The sequence below is a fragment of the Melanostigma gelatinosum genome (genome assembly GCF_949748355.1).
Source record: "Melanostigma gelatinosum genome assembly, chromosome: 13".
Classification (NCBI taxonomy): domain Eukaryota; kingdom Metazoa; phylum Chordata; class Actinopteri; order Perciformes; family Zoarcidae; genus Melanostigma; species Melanostigma gelatinosum.
In genome coordinates this window covers 16,607,776-16,620,275 of record NC_136646.1, presented here as the reverse complement: position 1 = coordinate 16,620,275, position 12,500 = coordinate 16,607,776, and positions in this window count along the sequence as shown.

Below are 12,500 nucleotides of genomic sequence, written 5' to 3'. Positions count from 1 at the left end.
GTAGGACTTGATAAAGGGGAAAAATCCATTAAAACTGCTTTTAAATTATGATTTGGTCAGTTGCTCGTCAACCGTAATGCTTCTTCTTGCTAACTTGTATTGAGCACATAGGACCTTACATATTGGGAAACACTCTGTGTTATGGATCTTATCAGCTTTCTGACACATGGAATGATGCAACAACCAAATAGGGCAATGACAGCTAAACAGAAAACCACCATAACACCAATTTAAGTGAGAAATTCATCCTGTCGGCCGAATCATTTTTCAAACCAATCTCCTGTCCACATGTGACCAGCATTGTCTTTGAGTTCTGTAGCCATGGTTTGGAGTTGAGAGAGTGCTTTGGTGAATGAGCTGTGTTGTTTGGAATGAAAGTACAACAAGAGTCTCCGAACATAACACAAACCCAAGATTTTTCTGCTGACAACATGTCTAGGGGCTGCACGTGGCGTAGTGGCTAACACTGTCACCTCACAGCAAGAGGGGCCCAGGTCCGTTCTCCTCGTTCTCCAGCTTCCTCCCACAGTCCAGCTTAGGTTATTTGGAGACTCAAAATTAGAGCGTGAATGTTTGTCTGTGCCCTGCTATCAGGACAGGATAAGGTTTGGACATGTCATCTTGTCATCTTGTTTGGACATGTCGAGGGACATCCTGTTCCATGCCATCTGGCTCGTAGCGTGACCCAGATTCAGCCCTTTATTTATGTACTCAAAAGTAAGTACTTGTTCTCGGTCTGAAAAAAACACATTCATACACATACTGTCGCAGGCTACAGTGTCAGGTCAAATTGGGGCAGGGCTTCACAATACTCACACAACATAGAACACAACAATATTGTCTCTGACTTTGTTGAATGTGTGGCTTACTGGCGGTCATGGAAAGCCTTTTTCTGCAGTCACCCAGTACAACCATTCTACTGGGCACTGTTGGGATCCTACTCGTCTTGTATGTATTTTTCCCAAACGTTGACCATCAGAGAAAGGAGCCTCCAGGACCCAGACCACTGCCTGTGTTTGGCAATTTGCTGCAGCTGAACCTTAAGTCACTCCACAGCACTCTGTTTGAGGTAAGCGATACCAAATCGTCTGTATACTGTATTGTTCAAAAGTGTGGAACAATCTGTTATTTTGGTATTTTAACATAGATAAAAACAATATAATTCAGACAAATAATATTATTTACATTTAGAATAGTCTTTGCCTTCCAAAGTGTATATGATTTAAAATGTAATTTAGTCTTAGGGCCCTCTGCCGTCTCCTTGTAGTTAGATTGAACAGGATTTGTAAGGCCAGCTGATAGTCCCTGCTCAAATTCCAATAGTGCTACATTTCCACTTACCTATTTCTGATTTTTAAGAATACCTTTGATAAAGTAACACACCTGTAAATTTCAGCTTGTTTAGGCATTATTGTGCACTAGACAGTGAAACAGGAATCTGTTCCTATTTATATGATTGAAAGTCTGTCTTTGTTGCTAAGCTTCAATGTATGTTACCAATAACCGTTGATTTTTTTATTTGTTTTTCTTATTCCTAATTCTTAGAAGTATCTTTGTCTCTTTCTGCACTTTCAGTTGTCTGATTTAACCATTGTACAGCGTTTTGTGCTCCATGTACACAAACATGACTTGTTTTTGTAAAACCCTTGATACAAAGTTACATCTATTTGTAACGAGGATCTTCTAAAACCTTGAGGCACAAAAGACGATTAAAAGATATAGAGTTGTCCTCTCAGCCATCTGACTGTAGTGGATCGAGCTTCTGTGGCAGTTAATTCCAAACTTTTGAACAGTAATGTATAAAAAACTGGATTTGATATTATCAAGCCATTAGGCAAAAGTGATAACTAAGTGGCTCGGGGAACAAAACATCGAAATTGTGGGTCCATGGCCAGGAAACTCCCCAGACCTTAATCCCATTGAGAACTTGTGGTCAATCCTCAAGAGGCGAGTGGACAAATAAAAACCCGCAAACTCCAAGCATTGATTGTACAAGAATGGGCTGCCATCAGTCAGGATGTGGCCCAGAAGTTAATTGACAGCATGCCAGGGCGAATTGCAGAGGTCTTGAAAAAGAAGGGTCAACACTGCAAATATTGACTCTTTGAGTCAACTTAATGTAATTGTCAATACAAGCCATTGACACTTATGAAATGCTTGTAAGTATACTTCAGTATACCATAGTAACATCGGAAAAAAAGATCTAAAAACACTGTTGGGAACGTAAAGGAGCGTGTTTGGGTTATCAGCATTTAAGAAACTGAATTCTTGACATCAATAGAATTATTAATGTATGTAACAATTATTAATGATTATTAATAACAACGGGGCACCACCCTGCGAACAGGGACCAATAACCAAACGATAAAACTAAGTCTCATAATTAGTAGTCACTCATAATGTCAATTGTCTGCGTATGACTATATATTCAGTGACAGTGAAGGTTTTGAATTCGAGCACAGACTACTACATACAGGTTTATCAAATACATATGCAGAAGTAATCACAGACGACTGCTCCTTAAAGTATAACAGAGTTTATTAAATCAAAATAGTAAATGATCAAATCAATTAATATTGCAACCAATAAACGTTATCATACAATTTTATATGCCTAATACCTAAAGAAAGGAATAAAATGGGTGAGGGTGTATATCAGTGTGTGTGTGTGTGTGTGTGTGTGTGTGTGTGTGTGTGTGTGTGTGTGTGTGTGTGCATGTGTGTGGGTCTGTGGGTGAAAAGGAAGGGGAGTCTTAAAGCTACAGCTAAACACTACAAAGATGGCGGCGTCGAGTGACGCGGGCCAAAAGGGGAGGGGCCTTAAGATACTACAGCTAAACTACCACCAGATGGCGGAGTCGAGTGACTCGGACAAAATGGCGGTGAGACTGCTGTATGTAATCACGTGTGCCGATGCACACGTGTGTTGTGAGGCGATCGTTTGAACGGGGTTTCCCCCAGGGGCAGAGATAGGAGCTGTGTGTGTTAGGGGAGAGGCAAGAAAGAGAGCAAAGGTGGGGGTCATGAATCAACCTTCTGCGTGCGGTCCGCGTTGTAGTGAGAATGGGGATCGCCGGCCGTATCGTACACAAAGTGCCGTTGTCGGTAGAACTGCCGGCAGTTATGTACGATAGCCGAGATTCCACACTTCACTCACGGAGCTGATTTAATGAGGAGAGAATACCACACAAAGTGTAATAAAGCAAATGAAAATAAATCTAAATAAATCCCAAGCAAACAGTCATAGCAGTTAATACACAATGCAACGGAGCTTCTCTGGTCCGTAACGATTGCGTAAATACCTCCGTATAATGCGACAGTGTCTTAACACAAACAGAATACGGGAATGCACCCTAGAGCGGTTCTTTTGATCCGCGAGGAGTTGCGCAATACCTCGATATCGCGCGACAGTAACTTAAACACACAAAAACACGGGAATATCAACATATAAATGAATGGCCTGAATTAAACTTAAGTTAATTTAAGCTAAGCTATGCCCAGATACCATGAACCTTACTTGTCGATGCTTCGTTGCAACGTTGAAGTGTTCGTGGGGAAGTTGTCCTTTTTCCTCGTCAGGAAGGGGGGCAGGGGCTGCTTGCAGCGCGGCCTTGCAGCGGGCGCTGTGTGTCGCACGGCTTTTGCTGGTGCGGCTTCGGTCCGTTGGCGTGGCTCTGGAGCAAACGCAGACATGATCTATCCTCGCTGCAGGGAGGATGATTTTACTTCGGTTTTAGACGACGTGGTCCGTGCGTCTTACCGGGAATCATCGGTGGAGGATTGAGGCTTAGTCGTCTTTCCTCCTGCCGGTATGTGTGCACAAAAGAAAAAGAAGCGGAGACGGGTCGTGGAAGGGATTCGTCTCAGCGGGGTAAGGGAGCCTTACTCAAAGTGGAGCACTGTCTGTTTCGTCCAGCGAAATGGCTCGTGACCTGACAGGGTTTGATGAGGGTTTGAGGGTTTGAGGGCCGCGGCTCCCTCGTGGCCTTCGGTTGCCAGCGTCATGCTGGAAGTAGGAGGCTGGTGTGTCTTCATATGTCCAAGGATGGGTCCCAGGGCGAAGAGAGCGTTGTGTGCTCCCTGTTCGACGGAGGTCAAAGGGAAAAAGCAAGGAGGTGTGATCTGCAGGCAGTTTTGTAGAACAGTGGTTGAACCACATGGGTCCTGGGGTCTCTTGGCTCTCGGCCAATGAGATTGCAGCGGTGCATTCAGGTGACTTCAGGAACCATACTTTTTTGGGGGGCGGGGGGAAATGCACACCCTAGTGTGAAATTCCTTCAGAGGAGGTTTGCTCTCATCAAACTACAAATCAGGATGAAACCTTTGCTTGAAAAAGTGAAGACCTGATTCTCTTTGTCCACAGCACATGTTGAAGCCATATGGTCAGACCCCAACATCCCCCCTTTGGTCTGAAGAGCGAGATGTTGGCTTCGGTCTTTAGAGCAAACCAAGGGCTGGCACGTGCATCCCTGTGGTGGGGAAACCTGAAGAGGTGAGACAGTCCAAGTGTTCCTGAGACCAAAAGCAGTGGTTAAAACAGGCAGTGTTCAGTGTTCATAGAGTTCAAGGTTCATAGTGGTCAAGTTCATGGTGTTCAGAGTTCATTGGCATCTGGGCAGGTGACTAAGGTGGCATCTGGGCAGATGACTTTAACTACTTCTACCTACATCTACTATCATACACAATTCAAATCATAGGTGAGCAAAACATTAATCCTCAGTGTACATTTAGTCCGGTCTTAGTACATTTGATACGCCTCCATTGTCCAGGTCTTGTGAACCAAAGTCTCGGTTTTCCTGCCAAACAAGTTATAGCAACAGCGTGTTACCATGTGGATATCCAGCCATCACAGTTTGCATCGAAAAAAATACAACAATTATGTGTCACAGAAGATGTTCAAACGTGAGGTCGTAACTTGAAATCAAGTCGTATCAGACCGCATGTGATTGATCTGGGCCTAAAAATCGCAAGACTGCAATAACCTTTGAGGTGTTTTGTACGTTTTTTTTCCATTTTTCTTGCTATGCATTTCACACTGTGTGTGTGTGGTGCAGAGAGTATGGAAACACATGATTCCTGATTTCATCCAGACTGTAGTAAAACAGTGCTATAATTGTCCTTAACATGTATTCCAACACGAAAACAATCAGTAAATAACACTTATATAATATAATAAAACATGTTCATTTATTGAGATGCCCCTATGGACCTTGTTATAGGAGGTAAAGATCAGGAGAAGTAAACATGAAGTGTAATTATGAATACTGATGTTAAATTAAGCTATGATGAGTTTTTACTGTTAATTTAACATCTCTATTACATGTTGATGCCTCCATGACCAAGTTAAGCAGATGAGACTGAGGACAACTATGTAGAAGAAAAGATGTTCACTTTGCATAATATGTAGCTTGACGGAGTTCTCATGTGTGTCCTGGTGTTCTCATGTTTCCTTACCTCCTCATCCCTCACTCCCGTAACTGTCCGTGCTGGATCCGTCCCCGTTGTTTTAAAAAGCTAAATACGTTATCAACATGACGTCATGCAGCTAGCCAAACCTGTCTGGTGTACAGCTATACAGAAGCTTTGCTGTACTGCTTCCCTTTCCCGCGAGTCTGCTGTCTGATTGTGAGGTCAGGCTGTATCTGATATCAGCTCTTTGGCTGCAGAATCTCCGCCGAAGTTCTCCTCTCAAACGGGACTTGGAGGAGGAGTGCTTGCGCTGGCGCTCGCCTGTAGAGACTTCTCCTGACGAGAACGCGCAGCGAGGGGGGCCTGATCGTTCTGGCCCCAAGCTGAATCTATTTGAGGGCGCTGATTGGCTAAATTGTATGTCACTCATTTATATCTTGAATCAGCAATTGGCTAAACTGCTTCATAGACTCTTCATAGACTCTTTTGGGCCAAAAACACAAACACAAAAAAAGCAGTAAATAACACTTATATAATATAATATAACATGTTCATTTATTGAGATGTCCCCATGGACCTTGTTATAGGAGGTAAAGATCAGGAGAAGTAAACATGAAGTGTAATTATGAATACTGATGTTAAATTAAGCTATGATGAGTTTTCACTGTTAATTTAACATCTCTATTACATGTTGATGCCTCCATGACCAAGTTAAGCAGATGAGACTGAGGACAGCTATGTAGAAGAAAAGATGTTCACTTTGTCTAATATGTATGTGAAGTCAAACTAAAGAAATAATTAATGAACTCTTGTTGCAAACCGGAAAGGACCCTTTCGGCAGTCCGAGTTGCCGCACGGACTATAAATGAGGTGGCACACAACATCAATAAGGAAGGAAGGAAGTGAAGCGAAGCCGCAAACTGAAGCAATGCTTAGCGCAAAAACATCCAACCCCGTGCAAACAGATCTACAAACGCCAGAGAGGCAGCCGGTAAGACACCAAGCCCATCAGGAGACCCAGCGGACAATTGAAAGTAAATGTTTGTGCAGGCGATAGCCGCTAGTGTTAGCCACGGGGCCGAACCGGCAGTGCGGTCGTTAACCCTATAAATGCCAGTGTGTGTCATGTTTGATTCTCATTCATAATTTAATGATGTCATGATTGTTTAGTGAGCTTATATGTAGCAGAGAAATTAGTTAAAATGATTATGATATTATATTCTTGTGGTGGCATTATTTAAATTAAGTAAATGTAAAATATTTCAAATCTGAAGTTAACTTAATGAAATCCCTAAATGCATTAATAATAACAGTTGGAGAATTGATGTCGCACTTTGTTTAATTTAAGAGGGAAAAGGAAATAATTGTTAAAAATGTATATTTTCCAGAACATTGTAAAAACAACCCTTTTCTTGTTTATTGGTTCAAAAGGTTTTTCACCTACCTGCTTGCTTGCAAACTACTTGCTTACTTGCAAAGTACCGACTTACCTGAAACCTTGAAATCACAAAATAAAAGAAGATAAGAGGAAAAGAAAAGTGTGGTTATTGAGTGAAGTCCAGCAACTCTGGGTAGATGTCCAACTCCTTCAAGTGGAGATTGCACAAAGAAGGGGAGAACTTGGCAGTGAAAAACCGCCAGTACCATAAAGCTGGCCAGGAAAAAGTACAGGAGCTTAAAGCTGGAACAGCAGGAGCAAAAAACCTGGAATCCTGGAAAGGAAAAAGAGTGGAGGATAAAGCACCATAAGCAACAGTAAAGGCCCCATTGGAAACTCCACTTGTCAAATTCACAATTAAGGAACCTTAAAAATAAAAGTAAACATGGCTAATCAAGAAGCTGGAAAATCAGTTGAACAATTGAAACTTGAAAGAACTACAGCCAAAAGAGTGTTTTCCCGTCTGGTCAACAGTATAACCCGGTCACATACGGACATGTCTGAAGAAGAGCTCAGAGACAGTTTCAACAAACTCAAGGCACTAGGAGAGAACGTCATGGAGGCAAATGATGAGCTGGAAGCTGGCTTTATTGCAGATCTCGAAGCAGAGCTGGAAACGGATAAAGTCATGTTAACGGAGCAGGAAAAAGCCGACCTGGAAAAAACTACAAATGAGTGCCAAGAGAAGCTGAAGGAGGTCAAGAGGTTGCTCCAGAAGACTCTTTGGGTCAATTTTGGAAGTAGGGAAATGTCTATAGCACTACAAGCAGCAGAGGCAGCATGCGAACGCGTCGCTGCTGTGCAACCAAACATTAACCAGGAAGCGTATCAATTCATGCTGGACCAACTGAAAGGGTTGGTAGGAACAGCAAAGGACACGCATGGCCGATGGAAGCAGTGGGCCCCACCAGAGGCTCAGGGGGAGCTTCAGAGGCATGTGAGAGAGCTCGAACTTCACGTCCCCTTGATGGTCTCCAGAAAGGCTGACTTCATGCAAGCAACCATAAAGGAGGATACTGATAGACAAGCCCAGGTGAGAGCTACATCTAATTATCGGATACCAACCATCAAGCTAAAGCCAACAGCCCTCCCCAAGTTTGGTGGCATCAAACGTGATTTTCACAGGTGGAAGAAGGACTGGGAAGCGCTGCAGAGGCAGGGAGAGCCAACAGGCTCAAAAGAAGTGAAAAAGGTCCAGCTACTAGACAGCCTGGAGGATAAGATCACACGAGACCTTCGGCTCACGGCTTACAACACATCTGATGACATCTTCCGTGTGCTAGAGAACCGCTACGGCAACCAAACATCCATTGCCATAGAAATAGTGGAGGAGATACAGAAGATGCCAGCTGTCAAAAGTCACCAGCCACGGAAAATCGTCGACTTAATTAAAACTGTGGAAAAAGCACTTCAAGATTTGAGTGACCTTGGAGACACAGGTGCTATAAAAAATCCCCTTGTGACTAAGTCCATTGAAAGTAAACTCCCGGAGACACTCAAGAAGGAATGGCTTGTGTATGCAGCTGACAAGAGGAATGATGTGACTTCAAGAGGTCGGTTCGACGGTCTCTTGGCATTCCTCAAAGACTAGGAGAGCATATATGAACAGCTTGAGCTGATGGAGGAAGAGCCAAGCAAGAGAGAAACCAAGGTGGAGCCAAGATATGCCAGAACCAAGTCAACCAAATCGAGCAACGACCAGGAAGGGTGTGTGGTCTGCAGTGATGTAAAACACAAGTGGAAGATCTATTTTTGCAGACAGTTCCGAGCGCTGAAACTAGCAGAGAAGAGAGCTGCAGTAAAAAGGTTGGGAGCATGTAAAAGATGTTTGGAGGTTCATGGCGATGGCTCACAGTGCAAACCTGGATTCCTGTGCAGAAACCAGGACTGCAAGGATGCAGATACTCCTGAGCATCACTTCTATCTGTGCCCCAACGCTGAGGCAAAGAAAAGCAGCGATGGTCAGAAGAGAAGCAGCGATGGTCAGAAGAGGAGCAGGTTCGGTCCGGAAGGGGATAAAGGCAGGAGGAAGTACACAGAGGAGCAGGAGGACTTCTTCGGGAAACTCTCACCTGAATTGGCAAACCAATGCCGAAATGTGTTTTCCAATACTGCATCCAGGGCTTTCAATACTGTCAAAGACCAACCAAGCCTTTTAGGGGAAAGCGGACTTCAAGAGCTGCCAGTACTGATGATGCTTGTCGAGGTCACAGCAAACGCTGGGCAGAAAATTGGAACATTAATCGATTTGGCTTCTGACACCAATTACATAACCCACAAGACTGCAAGCAGGCTAAACCTCAAAAATGAAGAAGTCGCACTTGTCGTCCATGGAGTTGGGGGCATGGAGGTTCGTGTAGAGACGAAACGATACCTCCTCAAGATCAGAGTGAAGACACCAAAAGGCACTCTCAGAGCCCACCAATTGGTGTGTTATGGACTGGACAGCATTGCAGAGATACACAAACATGTGGAACCAAAGGAGCTCCAGAGATTCTTCCCAGATGCACCGCTGGATGAACTCCGGAGACCTAAAGAAATAAGTCTGCTCATTAGCCACAAAGAAGGTCAACTAGCGCCACAGAGGATCAGAGCTGTTGGAGACCTTGTGCTGTGGGACGGTCCACTGGGGAAAACAGTGGGAGGAACGCATCCTGAACTCTTTGAAGAACTCACCGTGTCAGCTCACATGTCGAAGACACACTTTGCGAGGTCGATGAGAGCAGCGGCTGCAAGATATGAGGAACAACTCACCAGCATGGTCCCAGAGGGTCCGCTGGCAAATAATCAAGGCACCATCCAGCTCTGTGAATCAAGCACTTCAGCCATCAACCAAGACTTTTTAAAGTGGTGGAGATGGGACAGCATCGGCGCAGGATGTGAGCCAAAGTGTGGAGGCTGCCGCTGTGGGAACTGTCAGCCGGGTGGCAAGGAAATGACTCTTGCCGAGGAGCGAGGACTCCAAGTGGTGAAAGATGGTCTCACCTACGTCACAGGAGACGCCCACAGCAAAGAACCACACTGGCATACCAGATATCCATGGGTAGAGAACCCAGACTCCCTGCCGAACAATAAAAGGACTGTGGAGGCCACATTCCTCAGGACGGAAAAGCAACTGGCCAAAGAACCTGAATGGAAAGTTGCCTATACTGCTCAAGTCCATGACATGATAGATCGGAAAGCTGCAACCAAGTTATCCAGAGACACAGTGATCAACTGGCATGGGCCAGTATGGTATGTGAGTCACCTCATTGCTCCAAACCCCCACTCTGTCACAACCCCTGTGAGACTTGTTTGGAACAGTAGTCAAAAGTTCAGAGGTGTGAGCCTGAACGACCTACTGATGAAAGGCCCGGATGTCCTCAACCAGATTCGTGCAGTGCTCCTGAGATTCAGGGGTGGAGTGCATGCTGCTCTGGGGGACATAAAGGGATGTATAACTCAGTCTGGCTGGAAGAAAAGGAGATGCACCTGCATAGATTCCTTTGGCGTGATTCAGAGGACGAAGAGCTGGGGGAATATGCAATCACCAGGGTAAACATCGGTGACAAGCCAGCAGGATGCATCGCACAGCTTGCAATGCGTGAAACTGCCAACCTCCCACCTTTCACTCACCTCAAAGAGGAACGGCAGGTTATTCAAGAAGACAGCTACGTTGATGACATTCTCACGTCCCACAATGACTTAGACCAGCTGAAAACCATCACGGCGAATGTGCAACAGATTCTGAAAGCTGGCGGGTTCGAGCTCAAACCTTGGGTTTATTCTGAGCAAAGTGGGAGGAAAGAGTGCAGTGACAAGCTGGAAAAGGCTGCGGAAAAGACCATGGTCTTACCAAACCAGATGCGAGAGGAGGATAATAAAGCACTCGGCCTTGGCTACATGGTAGAAGAGGACAAACTCCATGTCATGGTGGGAATAAACTTCTCAAAGAAAAAGATGAGACTCAGCCAAAACCTTCTGCAGGAGCAGATATGAGCCCAAACACCCAACCCCCTGACTCGGCGAGCACTGCTGAGCCAAGTGTCAGGGCTGTATGATCCAGTTGGCCTGGTAACTCCCATCAAGCAGAAGGGAGCTATCCTGGTACGTAGGGCATTCCAGGAAGCAAAGGGTGGAAGTGCACCTGTAAAGGACTCATGGGATACTGCGCTCTCAGATGCACTCAGGGAGGACGCAATAAAGCTCTTTGAGGAGTACGGCCAACTTGCCAAAGTCAAGTTCACCAGAGCACTGACTCCCCCAAGCTTTACTGATGGTCCCCTGGCGATCACATTCTCTGACGGTAGCGAGCATACTTATGGAGCAGTGATGTACCTCCGATGGAGTTCAGACCAGGGCCCGGTCATCCGGCTGGTGGAGTCCAAAGCAAAACTTACTCCTTTGGATCAAGGAGGGGATGCTGTCAAAGCAGAAATGTGTGGAGCAGTGTTTGCCTCACGGCTGAAAAAGTACTTTGAACTGCACAGCCGAATCCAGATTCAGAGGTGGTACCATTTTGTTGATAGCCAGACCATCCTTGGTGCAATACAACGGGAAAGCTATGGCTATCAAACATTCTTCGCAAATAGGATCGGGGAGATTCAAAGCAACACAAGGGTCCAGGATTGTTGGTGGATTCCTGGCCCACAAAACATTGCCGACATAACAAGAGGAGCCAGCCATCAAGATCTCGATGAGGACTCAGAGTGGCAAAAAGGTCCAAACTTATTTGTCCGAAGCAAATGGCATACTGAACAAAGAAATGTTGCCATTGGAGATGTTGTGTGGCTGTGTGACCAGAATGCGCTACGAGGGCAGTTCAAGCTTGGCAGAGTCATCGGCACGACCCCAGATGATAAAGGCGTTGTAAGGGACGTCAATGTAAGAGTTTTCCCGTGCTACTGTGTCCCTGTCACGAGAGCTCTGAAAGGCAAGTCAATTCCCAAAATCAGGAGGGAAAAGATCCAAGCCACCGTCCTTCACAGGGACGTCAGGCGGCTCGTTGTCCTATTACCTGCAGAGGAACAGGCAGAAAGTCAAACGCAGCAGGGAAAGGAGAACCAAGTTTGCCTTTGAAGCTGTCGATCTTCACACCGTTTCCAGGCGAAGATCGAGTGGGAGGTGTGAAGTCAAACTAAAGAAATAATTAATGAACTCATGTTGCAAACCGGAAAGGAACCTTTCGGCAGTCCGAGTTGCCGCACGGACTATAAATGAGGTGGCACACAACATCAATAAGGAAGGAAGGAAGTGAAGCGAAGCCGCAAACTGAAGCCGCAAACTGAAGCAATGCTTAGCGCAAAAACATCCAACCCCGTGCAAACAGATCTACAAACGCCAGAGAGGCAGCCGGTAAGACACCAAGCCCATCAGGAGACCCAGCGGACAATTGAAAGTAAATGTTTGTGCAGGCGATAGCCGCTAGTGTTAGCCACGGGGCCGAACCGGCAGTGCGGTCGTTAACCCTATAAATGCCAGTGTGTGTCATGTTTGATTCTCATTCATAATTTAATGATGTCATGATTGTTTAGTGAGCTTATATGTAGCAGAGAAATTAGTTAAAATGATTATGATATTATATTCTTGTGGTGGCATTATTTAAATTAAGTAAATGTAAAATATTTAAAATCTGAAGTTAACTTAATGAAATCCCTAAATGCATTAATAATAAC